This window comes from Castor canadensis, chromosome 15, assembly GCF_047511655.1.
Source record: "Castor canadensis chromosome 15, mCasCan1.hap1v2, whole genome shotgun sequence".
Classification (NCBI taxonomy): domain Eukaryota; kingdom Metazoa; phylum Chordata; class Mammalia; order Rodentia; family Castoridae; genus Castor; species Castor canadensis.
In genome coordinates, this window is record NC_133400.1 from 82589100 (window position 1) to 82602355 (window position 13256).

At 43.6% G+C, this 13256-nt stretch overlaps 1 pseudogene; it reads left to right on the forward strand.

Annotated features, from left to right (window-relative positions):
- Positions 1-13205, forward strand: part of LOC109690092 (derlin-2-like) — a 45332-nt pseudogene extending 32127 nt beyond the window's left edge.
- The last annotated feature ends 51 nt before the right edge of the window (positions 13206-13256 follow it).

Below are 13256 nucleotides of genomic sequence, written 5' to 3' on the forward strand. Positions count from 1 at the left end.
GGGGAGGCTGTGTACTCTTCATTATAACAGACCAGTGGCTCCAAAACTTGAGTGTGCACTGGAACCCCCTGGAGGGTTTGCCAACACAGCCTGCCACCTCCTCAATGGTCAGATGCAGGGGGACCCCAAATGTACATTTCCACCAAGTTCCTGGCGGAGGTGGATGCTGCTGGTTCAAGATCCAGCCTTTGAAAACCATAGTACAACATCCATGGGAGGAAAAGGCCATCTGAGAGTAGGGCTGTTATGATTTGGATTTTAAAAGGACTCCATAGCCTGTGGAACCTTTAGGACGTGAGGCCTAGCAGGAGGAAGTAAGGTCACTGGGGATGGGTCCTTGAAGGGTATATTGGGACCCCAGCCCTTTCTCCTTCTCTCTCTTTGCTTCCTGGTTGCCATGAGGTAAGCAGTTCTACTCCACCCATACTCCCCAAAACAGCAGAGCTTCTCCAGAACAGCAGAGCCAGCCAACCATGGACTGCAACCTCTGAAACTATGAGCTAAAGTAAACCTTTCTTCCTTTTAAGTTGATTACCTCAGGCATGTTGTCACAGAGACAGAAAGCTGACCTCAAGGGCCCATGACTGTTGGTTTAGCCTGCACCCAACACCTAGCAAGATGTCCAGAACAAAAAGCCCTCCAGAAACATACGGATAAAACTTGTTCATGGCAACTGTAGTAACAGAGGGCGCACGACACAGAAAGCCCTGTATTATGTGTGTTCACAGGACAGAGAAATTGCTCCTGTCTTCAGATGAAAAATACAAATGGTAATATAAGCTCCATTTTGTTTGAGCGTAATATTTTCTTAGAAGTTTTAAGGAAATAGAATGTTACAGAGTTCGAGCCTAGCTCTCACCTCTGACTTTTTCTCCTTCCAAGAAGTCAGACAATCCTCATGTGACTCTTGCAAAACAGGTGCTCTTACTCTTCAACCACACCTCCAGTGCATTTTGCTCTGGTTATTTTGGAGATGGGGGTCTCAAGAACTATTTGCCTCGCTGACCTTGAGCCTTGATCCTCCCGATCACAGCCTCCCAAGTAGCTAGGGTTACAGGAGTGTAGCAGGGACACTCAGCTCATCCTTGTCTTTATACATTTATGACAGATATGCACATCCAGTAAGAAGACAGGAAAATTATTATCATGAATTATTTATCATGAATGCCAAGGCAGCATGCATTTAATAACGTGCTTGTCCCTTCATCTAGCATTATGCTTTTTTACTGTAGTAAAATATACATGACAAATAAATAAATAAAATCTACCCAACCTGAAATTGATCATATTGAGCATTTTAAGTGCACAATTTGGTGGTGCTAAGTGTGTTCACACTATTGTACAACCATTACCACCATCCATCTCCAGAACTTCCTTTTCATTTTCCTGAAAACTCTGAACTCATCAAACATCTTCCTTCATATTATTATTAATTATTATTATTTGAGGTGCTGGAGATGGATCCCAGGGCTTTGCACATGCCTGGCAAGCACTCTACCATTGAGCTACATCCCCAACCTAACCTTATTAGCATTATGCTTTATTACTCCTTCCTGTTGATCCATTTTGAGGAGTTTTGTCATTTTAACTGCTATATAATATCCCATGGTGTGAATATGAAATTTTAATCATTCCTCTTCCTTCTTGATGGAAAGTATTCCTAGTTTTTAGCTGATGTACACATCCCTGTATGAGTCTCTGTACATGCATCCACCCAGAAAGGGCACAGGTGGGTCAGGGATGTACCCAGCTTCACATTTACTGCAAAACACCCAATTGTACAACAGAGTGGCTTTGCTTATTGTCACTCCTGCTGCCAGCACAAGAGAGCTCCAGTTGAACCCATATAACAGGCAACATTTGGTCAGGACTCACTGGACTTTTAATGTTTGCCAGTATGGTGATGTACAATGTATCTCATTTTAATTTGTATTCTCCTGATTACTGTGAGACAGAGCATCTTTACATTCACTTGTTAAAACTCAGATGTGAATTCTCTGTTCTTATCTTTGCCATTTTTTCTATTGGGCTTTTTTAAATTGATTTATAGGAGTTCTTTCCAGATTCTGGAAAGTGTTCCTTTATTGATTATCTACTCACCAGTACAGCAAGCACTCAAGTATCTACTTCTACTCTGTGCCTTGTCTCTGTATCTGGTTTGGGTATCTTTTTATTGTATAGAAGTGTTAAATTTTAGTATTGTCAAATGTATCAATATTTTCCTTTCTGATGTGTGTTTTTTGTGTCTTTCATTTTTCTTTTTTGGCAGCACTGGGGTTTGAACTCAGGGTCTCATGCTTGCTAGGCAGGCGCTCTTACCACTTGAACCACTCCACCAATCCTTTTTTATGATGGGTTTTTTCAAGTTAGGGTCTTGAGAGAACTATTTGCCTGGGTTGGCTTTGAACTGCAATCCTCCTGATCTCTGCCTCCTGAGTAGCTAAAATTACAGGCATGAGCCACTGGTGCTAGCTGCTTTTTGTATCTTGTGTAAAAAAGACTATCCAGGCATAGTGGTACACACTTGTAGTCCCAGCTACCCAGGAGGCTGAGGCTGAGGCAGAAGGATGTGAGTTTGAGGCCAGCCTGGGCAACACAGTGAGACTCTGTCTTAAAAAGAAAAAAACACGTTGTTATCCTACCTACTCAGGAGGCAACAATCAGGAGGATCGTGGTTCAAACCCAGCTCAGGCAAATAGTTCGCGAGGCCCTATCTCCAAAAAATCCTTCACAAAAAAAGAGCTGGTGGAGTGGCTCAAGTTGTAGGTCCTGAGTTCAAGCTCCAGTACCACAAAAAAAAAAAAAAAGAGGCTGGGTGTGGTGGCTTATGCCTGTAATTCTAGCTACTTGGGAGGCCTCCCCAAGCAAATAAGAAAACAAGTACAAGACCCCACCTCAAACAATAAAAATCTGAGTGTGGTGGTGCACACCTGTCAACCCAGCTACTTGAGAAGCACAGATAAAAAGATCGTTGTCCATGCCAGCCAGGGCATAAACTCAAGACCCTACCAAAAAATAACTAAAGTAAAAAGGGCTGAGGGTGTGGCTCAAGTGGTAGAAGCCCTGAGTTCAAACCCTAGTACTGCTTCGCACTCCAAAAAATAAATTCTTCTTAGTCTGAGGTCACTGCCTCTTATAGTTCAGAACTACAAAGATGTACATTCCTGTATAAAACCCCTAATTATCTAGTAACTAGCACAATTATATTACATTGTTTTGGGGGGCATGTGAGTGCATATAAAAGGCATTGAGTTATTAAATATATATGTATAACTGTACCACTTTTTGTTTTACTAATGCATAATAATCATACATTTTTATGGAATATAGTGGTAATCTGATACACATAAACAATGTGTAATCAGTCAATCATGGGAATTAGCATTTCTTGTTTTGGGTGCTCTAAAAAAGTTAAAATAAAACCATTTTTGCTTTTGTCACTATTTATTACCCTCACTTTACATCCTGTCTGTACAATTTCAATTCTGGAGGTCCAGAAGGCAGATCTAACACCTGAACCATTTTCAGCGTAAGGTCTAGCATGGTGCTGACAGGGAGTTCAGTGTCAAAGGACAGTAACAGTTGGGTAGGATGAAATCAGTTTGTAATTCTTATCCCAAGTGGCCTCTGACCGAAAGAGATACAAGGAAGATGGCATTTCTTGGGGCAAAGGGTAAAGTCTGCCATGGATTAAAGACTATGAATACATAGCAACTCCTTTGCTTGGAGAATGGTGAACAGCAGTTAACTTGGGACAATTCTGGAGCCAATTTTCATTTATTTCTTAGAGCAGGCAACAGTCAGGCTGAAACTTGCATCCACACATACACGTCTTAGTCTGTCTTCTGTGCAATTTGCCTTTCTGCTCATGTCCCCCTTTCTCTCCTTCCCTCAACAGATTCTAAGGGGGAGTCTGGCTTCTAGCAGTCATCAATCCTTCCGATGTAGACACATGCCAATGCTCCTAAACGCTAGGAGGCAAAGGACAGCCAATTACATTTAATTCAGAAAAATGTGACAGAATACTCCCGAACCAAGGTAATCAAGATTCTTCACCTGGGCTTAGATAAAAATCAGGGGTGAATAAACATCAAAATCTCAGGATTTAGGAGGGCAGAGCTTAGGTGGTTTTTGAAATGATGTGCAAAACTTCACTCAGTTTAATCAGCAGACAGGGGAGGAGGAGAGCGGAAATGCAATCAAAGAAAAGAAGCCATTTATTTTTCTTTTATCTTTCATGAATCAAAACAGACAATGGGAAACAATTTAGTACTCTATTGGTACAAACAGAGAAACTGTGATTTCTTGGCTCCAAACAAATCAGTTTTTGCACTGAAGAAAATTGGGATCTCCTGGGTAAATATGGTGGCAGGCCTGGTGTGATTTTTGAGGACCATGGTTCTGTTTGGGGAGCAGCAGAACCCCAACTTTGGAAAGCATTGATCATCCATTCAAAGAAGAGTAGTCCCTCACTCTACCACACGGGGGCAGGCTTCTGCCCATCTTCAGGATAGGTGGCCCTCCTGTTGGCTCTCAGATGAGTTCGAGTCCCGTGTCCTGCCACTGTCCTGCCACACCATGTGTTTTCTCTGTTTTGTTTTGTGGTAGTGGGGATTGAACCCAGGACTTTGCACATACGAAGCAAGCACTCTACCACTTGAGCCCCATGCCAGTCCTTTTGCTTTTTCAGTTTGTTTTTCAAATAGGGTCTTGTGCTTTCACCTGGGGCTGCCTGCTTGGACTTCTATTCTCCTTCCTTGCCTACTTAATAGCTGGGATTAAAGGCATGTACCACCATGCCTGGTCCTTGTTTTTGTTTTTGAGGGTCTTGATACCTTTGTCTCGGCTGTATGCAAACTCAAGATCTTCCTGCCTCTGCCTCCTGAGTAGCTGGGAATATGGGTGTACTCTAGCATACCTGGCCAGCACACTATTTGATGACCTTTCATGAGCAGAAGCACAGAGCCCAACACAGTTAATAGCACTGGGAGTGGGACAAGGATGTCACAGAGAGACCCTGGGGGAAGTTGGAAGGAGGCTTCAAGCTATGGTCAACTCTGCATTTAGAAAATATTTAATGTACATTTTCTGAAATCAAACACACCAAAGTGTCAACATCATGATTTGAATTTCTTACAGACTTTTTTTTGTCTTGACAAAACAAAACTATGGTTTACTGAAGATTGTAAAAGATTGTGAAAATGAATGAATATTATTGAAATTACTGAAGCTTTAATGAACTAACGGGATAGAAGTATAACTCTACATTTCAAATTTCTTTCTGGAGTTCAAATTCTGTTCTCCCACAGCACATACTACTACCATATGACCCAGTCTGGGCCTCCCAGACCCCTCTGAGCAGCTGGAGAAAGCTGGGAACTCTTCCCAGAAATGCACAAGGAGAAACAGTTTTGCACCTCATTTTAGGTGGTTCACAGACTCCCTTCTTCTCCTCCAAAACAGGAAACAAAAAGACTGCAGCTTAGCAATTCGTATTCCAGCAGTTTTTGCTTTGACCGATTTGGGAGTCAGTCACGTTCCCAGTGTCCCAGAACTCAGTTCAGGGCAGGAAAACTAGTAGTTACTCAATGATACGGTTTACTGTGAACCCAACTTTTCAGTAAATGAGAAAAGTGATTTTTAGAACTAGGAAGTTATTTTATAATGTTCACGGAAAAAATTCTTTGAGCTTTCATCTGCTTCCATTTTCACTGGAATTCAGATCACTTGGAAATTTCACAGCATGAATAAACAGGGCAGGTTTGTCTTACACAAACACAGATCTGAAACCTTTGCCCTTAAAAGAGTGAAATTGGTCTAGAAAGATGAGTAGTTACCAAAATAATCTTAGGCAGGAGCCTAGAAGAAAACAAAGAAGGCCCCCAAGGATTTGCTTTACTGTTTTTTCCTCTCTTTTCAATGCTGAGGATGGAACTCAGGGCCTCACACTTGGTAGGCAAACACTCTGCCAATGAGCTACATCCCCAACTCCTGCATTAATGGTCTCGTCCCTTCACGGAGTGAGCCCATCAGGCAAATGCTGGCTTCAAGGATGCACAATGGGTGGTTCCAGGTTCCAGAACAGGGTCTTTCTTGGGATGTAGTCCAGGGCCACTTTTCTGATGAGTTTCTAAGGCCTCGTTTTCCCGCTCCCGTTTCTCTGACCACCCTTGAGCTCGAACTTCTTATTTTTGAGCCTCCTAGACCTGAATTTCTGCCCCTCTTAGATGCCCACTTCACACAGAACCATAAGGTTCTTCTGACACCTAACCACAAGCCCTGCCAGAAGACAGTTCTAAGGCTGCAAAGCCAAATCTATAGGGAAGGATAAGGGATGGAGGCCAGTGGTAGAAAAGGAACCAGCCCTAAGGCCACAAGGGACCTTTTGAATACAATGATCTTTTTTCAACTAATCTGAAGTTGCTATAGCATTTGTTAACACCAGCTCTTCTTACCTTCTTAAAATTCTCTTGGTCCCCAAATTCTAGAAGGTCATTTTCCTGCCATTGCTACAATGAATGAGGCACAAGGAGGCAAAGATATCCAAGAGGTCAGCTCTACAAGGTGCTCGTGATTAGTGGGGAGTGTGGAGGAGAGACCCGGGTATACATAGCATCTCTGCAGCCAGCAGGGCTGTACAAGATGCACAGAGAATGAGGTATGAGTTTCCTGTGGTTGCTGTAACAACCAACCACACTATAGTTCCTTAAAATGTTGGAGTTTAGGTCTTAAGTATCCCCCAAAGGTCTATGACCCCATAAAAGGTTTGGTCTCTAGCCTATTGCTCAATGGGAGTTCATGGAACTTTGAAGAGGTGGAGGCCTGGTGAGAGGTCTTTAGGTCATTGGGGATGCGCTCTTGAGGGGAAGAGTGGGACCCCTGCCTCTTTCTCTTTGTTTTTTCTCCACACCCTGGCTCACCAGGAGGGAAATGCTTTGCTCTGTCATGTGGTTCCTGCCATGATGTGAAGCCTCACCAAACACCCAAAAGAAACAGGGCCAACTCATCATGGACTGAGCCAAAATAATTATCTCCTCTTTATCAGTTGCTTACCTCAGGTATTTGTTATGGTGAAAGAAGAACTGACTCACATAGATGGTATATGTGTCTCCTATGGCTGCTGTAACAAACAGCCACAAACTTAGTGACTTAAGACAATACAAATTGGCTATCTTATAGTTCTGGAGGTCAGAAGTCCAAAATGGGTGTCTGGGCATGGTGGTATATACCTGTAATCCCAGTTGCCAGGGATGGATGAAAGGATCATGACTCAAAGCCAGCCTGGGCAAAAAATTAGCAAGACACTATCTCAATAATAAACTCAGTGTAGTGGTTCAGATATGTAATCCCAGCTAAGCAGAAAATGAAGCAAGGAGGATCATAGTTCAAGGTTGTCCCCAGGCAAAAAAGCTCGAGACCCTACCTGAGAGATAAACTAAAGCAAAAAAGGGTTAGGAAGGTGGCTCAAGTGGTAGAGTGCTTGCCTAGTAAGCACAAGGCCCTGTGTTCAAATCCCAGTACTGCCCCTCAAAAAAGATTAGATGGCCCTTGGATCTCAGGGGTGAACCCTGCAGCTTTAGTCACCACTGTCATCTGCTAGGAGGACAAATGGACATGGGAAAGCCAGAAGGGGACCCTGAGGTTTGGAGGAAGCCAAAGAACAGGCAGAGAAGGCCATCTGGAGATTACATTACAAAGGGATAGTACAAGCTAGATCATGAAGGGGTTGTTTGACTTGCTTTGATTTTTCTACCTTATCAAGAGCTTTAAACTTTATCCTGCATGGAATTTTACTCAGCCATAAAGAAAAATGAAATTTTGTCATTTGCAGGAAAATGGATGGAACTAGAGAGCATCATCTTAAGTGAAGTTAGCCAGGCTCTAAAGGCCAGAAGGCACATGTTCTCTCTCATATGTGGAATACAGACCTAATCCGAATACAAGCAAGTCTTATGAAAAACAGGTCATGCCTAAGGGAGGTCACATATGAGAGAGGGAGGATAAAAGAAGGAAGTTAAGAAGGTGAATATGGTTGATGTACTCTCTATACAAGAAAACATACAGGATTTTTTAAACCTGTTGAAATCACCATAAGAAGGGGACTAAGAAAGAAAGAAGAAAAATAGAGGAGATGAACCAATTTGAGTTATGATACATATATACATGGGAATGTCACAAAGAAACTCCTTGTACAGCTTAAAAAAATGTCACTTTGGCTAATTGTTTTGCTCAAAACTATTCCTGTATTTTCAAATTGAACTAGCAGTCACATTTGTCAACTTACAGGTCCTTCCTTCAGTTATCTAAGTGATCTTGCAAAGGTAGCTTAACCTCTTAGTGCTCAGTTTCCTTCCTGATTTACAAGATAAAATACGTTAGGGAATTTGTTTAATGTTTTGTTGAATAATTATTACACTGGGCAATAGGAAGTACTGAAGTATATGCAACATCAAATACAATAATTCCTAACCTACAAGAACAAAATTCAGCACAAGATGTACATTTGAAATGTAATGAATAGATACAGTAAGAAAAAAACCTTTATCCTGTAGCTATTAATTACTAGGCCAATGGAACTTTAGGCTGTGCTGTTACTTCTTTATACCTGTCTTTAAATTGACCCACGTTTTTCCAGTGGGAATGGGGAGAAGGTGGGGAAAGGGTGTGGGAGGGTGAATATGGTGCACATACTGTGTACACATGTATGTAAATGGAAAAAGGAGACCTGCTGAAACTATTCCAGGAATTGGGGGTGGGGGAATAAAGGAGAGTGGTGGAGGGACTGAATTCAAGTTTGATATATTGCAAGAACTTTTGTAAATGCCACAATGTACCCCCAGCACAATAAAAAAAAATTAAAAATTGACCCTTTTATTATATATATATAGGGAGGGAGTTATCGTGGCATTTCCGATTAGATTTGTATTATACATTAGTTACATTGCCCATCATCTCTCCTCAGCCCCCTTCCCGTCCCACTTAGAGCAATTGCAAGAGGTTTCTTTGTTCTGTTTCATATAGGTGTTTGATGTCCATCAACCGTATACCTCACCTTAATTTCCTTCCTTCACCCTCCCATCCCACTAGTACCTCCCTCCCCACACACTGTACCTATTTTACAGTCCTGTCTTTCATTGTTAATATTTAAGTTGCCCTTCAAAGGGGTGTCTCAATGTATGCCCACTGTGGCGTGCTTTACTTCGAACACTCTCCCTTACCCCTTTACCTCCCACCCCCCCATTTTTCAACAGCTTTCAGTACACATCATTATATCCTCTACCTTCATAGATCTTACTTTTTATATCACTGATGCTCTGTCGTTCTTCTTTTCCCTTTTTTCCGATTCCATAGAGTAGTTCCATATCTGAGTTCTATATCTGAGTTTGTATACAGTCAGCCATGCTTGTTTTTGTGTTTATTGACCCACTTTTTCATAATTTTTTGTTTTGTGCTGAGGATTGAACCCAGGGCCTTTTGCAATCTCCCACTGAGCTATACCAGCAGTCCCTAAATTGACTTGCTTTTTTCCCAAACAATAGTGTCTGTGAAATCACACGTTTTATATGTTAGTTAGTCACAACTTTCCAGGAGGCATTAAAATGGATATTTAACCACAACAAGAAAGTGTTCCTCCGTGTACCATGGGAACCCCCATGCATACTCATGAATGAATACCAGACTGTGAGAAATTCGGCCACAGGCAGAGGAGGCCACTGGCAGGGTTAAGAGAAGGGAAAGAACATGGTCCGGTTTGCCTTTGACAAATTGTCATTCTGCAGCATGGATCAACTTGGACTGATTCAGACTGATGAAACACAGCAAAAACAGAGTCAATTAGGGTCCATCCACAAGAGTGGGGTGGGAGATGAGGACATAAACAAAGACAGGAGCAGTGGGAGTGGAGGGGAGAATCTCAGTGCAAAAAACACCAGGGAGGCACAAGTGGCTGCTAACAGGGAGAGTGGGAGGAGCTGGTGTCATGGCAGGATGTACCACACCCGCACACTAGTCCAAGAGCCAAGAGCTTAGACAGGGCATAGGCTGGGGCAGGGCAAGGCAGGGCTGGAAGCAAAAGGACTATCTGGGTCTGGAAGTGTTTGTGGGGCACTTGTGTAAGAACTTGAGGGCTCGGGGGTTAGGAATTCCCTACTGCAGTGCTGGCATAGACACGTCATATGAACCACACGCCATGCCTTAAATGTCCTAGTGACCATGTCAAAAAAGTAAAAGCAAACAGATTTAAAACAAAATTGTCTTTGCAACAAGTTCTCACTATGTAGCCCAGGCTGTTGTCAAACCCATGATCCTTCCAAGGCCTGGGATTACAGGCGTAAAGCACCATGCCCAGAAAAAAAAATTAATTTTGACACTATGTTTTATATAACCCAACATATCAAAACAGCATGAGGCGCTGGGGGTTGTTCAGTGGTACAGAACTTGCCTACACAAAGCCCTGAACTCCATCCTCAGTAATAGATATATAGATATATATATACACACACACGTCTATATAATTATCAAGACATTTTATACCCTTTATTGTTTAAGTCTTCAAAATCCAATGTATATACATATTACAGTTGGGGCACTTTCAATTTGGACACTTCAGCACTCCAGAGCTACACGTTGGAAACAGCTATTGTATGGGAGGTAGCACTGTTCTAGAAGCCACAGGCAACGTAAGAAGTAGAGGCTCAGAAGGAAAGTCAAGACAAACCTGATGAACCTCAGTGTTGGGAGGTTTGTGAATGGGAGTGAAGGACAGGGAAAGATGAGACCGCAAAAACAATTCAGAAGTAGCCAAATTGAAAACAACTTCACATCTTGTCCCTCTGGATTTTAGAGGAAGCAAAATTCTTAGGGGAATATTCCTTAAAAGCACAGAAACACAGAGGGAGCCTGCTCACACACAGGGCCTCACACAGGCCAGGCAACTGCTGCTCCACGGATCTGTGTCCCCAGCCAAACATTCGAAACAAGGCCACATTCTTCTTGGGTACAGGGGTGGGGCTTCTACATATCTTTTGGGTAGGGGGACAGAATTCAACCCAGCACACCTGTTACATGTATCTTTTTAAGTATGGCTAGTACTTGGTACTTTTAATAAACTTTAGCCAGGTAATGCAGCCCAGGGGAACCATCTCCTGGATGGCACCAGGAGAGCCTGAGAACCTAAGGGAGATAGCTTCCTGGAATGGGGTTCTGATGATCCCTTGAGCAAGAATGACAGGTGGGGGGGGGTACAAAAGCAAAGCAATACCCATGGGAGGGGCTTCAAGGGGATGAGAGGTCTGGCCCCAGGGTGGAGTAGGGTCCAAGATGAAGCAAGGTGTCTGCGGCTCCATCAAGAATCTACATCCTGGATTCCAGAGAACGTTGGGGAGCTGGGGTGTAGCTCAGCAGCACAGCTCTGGGCAGATGGAGACTTCTTCAAAGCTGCCGAAGCACTCCAGCCCCAGGGAAGAAGGGCTGGTTCTGGGGACATTTGGTTGCTACAGATGTGGCAGGGATGAGCCTTTGGTTGGCCCTGCTTGGATTGCTAGTTCTGCACAGCTCTGTCCAAGGTCTCTGCTTTTGTCCTGATCCTTCGCTCTAGGTTAATCCCATCTTTCTCCAGACTCAGGCATCATTTATAGGCTGATGGCACCCAGATTTACATCTCAAACTCAGAGTGGTTTCCCAACTACCTAGAATATCTGGTGGGTCTGAAATTTAAAATTTCCAAAGCTGAACTCACCCCAAAACGTATTTGCCTCCCAGAAGTTCCTGTATCAGCTAGTGGCATCACTACCCACCAGTCCCCCAGAGTTAGAAATGGTAGGGGTCTTCTGATGCTTCTTCCTCTCCTTCTTACACACATTAAATCACATCACATTCTTTCCCTTGGTTGCATAATTTCTCTGCCCTCTCCGCCCCAATTTCATTTCAAGTACAGGTGCAAGCACAGTAAACTCGTAACTACAAGAGTGGCCTCCTTCACCCCTTTAGGGGGGCTAAAACTACATAATGTGACATACAAATCTTCAATGGGATCCTACTGATCTCTACCTGGACCACCACCACCCTATTGTTTTTCCTAATTATGATTTTTTGCTTTAAAAAAAACCACATCACTTCTCTGCCTTTTGACTAAGATCAAGTGTAAAATCACCTCCCATTGTTCAAAATCAATTTAAAAGGGGGGAAAGAATAAAGGTATCTTCGCCCCCGCCCCCCCATTCTGGAGTCCTATGCCTTAGCTGACTGAGTCTCCTCAGTCCTTTTTGCAGGCGGTTCACAGGTCAACTCCAGGTTTGTCAACCACAGGGTAACGCTGCTCTTACGAAAGTCCAACACCGTATTCCCAAACTTATTGTAGGGCACGGAGAAAGGACACAAAAACTGGAAGCACCTGTGTCACCTGGCATCACTTCTGTATCCCTAGATTCGAACTCCAGGAATCTGGCAAACAAAAATTTCAAGGAAAAGGATACCATTGGTGAAGCGTCCAAGCCTGTAAATACACCCATAAAGCCCAGTTCCATGCCCTAAAATATTTCTGCCCCCCCAAGATCTTTGGGAAATGCTGACCCACTGCAAAGGGAGTTTGGTAGGATATTTCTCCACTCTGCTCCACTCTGCTCAGTTTTAAGAGAAGCGCTACACGACGAGGTATTGAAGCATCTTGCTTTGTTTGCATCAGAAAATCGGAAACCTGAAGTTTTTTCACGAGGTGGAGGTGCGTCACCAATGTCAATTCAAATACCCGCAGGATTAGGCTGCCATGTTTACTAGGACATGTGAAGTACAAACGTTGTAACTGGGAAATCTTAAGCTCTTCCCCACCCCCGCCCCCAGACTTCCTACCAAGCCTATCGAGTGCTCAAGAAACTTTGCAGAACATTTGCATATTTTACGGAGGCTCCAATGAACTCGGGAGCCCGGCAAAACAATAGATGGAAGAGATGCTGGGAGTCCCCGAGGATCCAGCGCGCCGTTTGCGTTCAAATCTTTCACTGGAGCAGGGGGATGGGAGGGGGGTGCTGTCCTCGGCTCTTACAGTCCTTTGCAAATTGTTTCCATGGTCATTGTCTTGCAGAACCCTTCCACGGCTGCGCTCAGGGAGCAGGTACCGCGTCCCCGGCCCGTGGGCGCAGCACAGTGGAATCTGGCGAGGTGGGGGCAAAACACTCCCGGCTCTTGCAGCGCTGGTCGGGGAAAAATAGGTGGCCCCGGCGCCTATGGCTGCTGCCAATGCAACTCGCAACTTTTGAAAT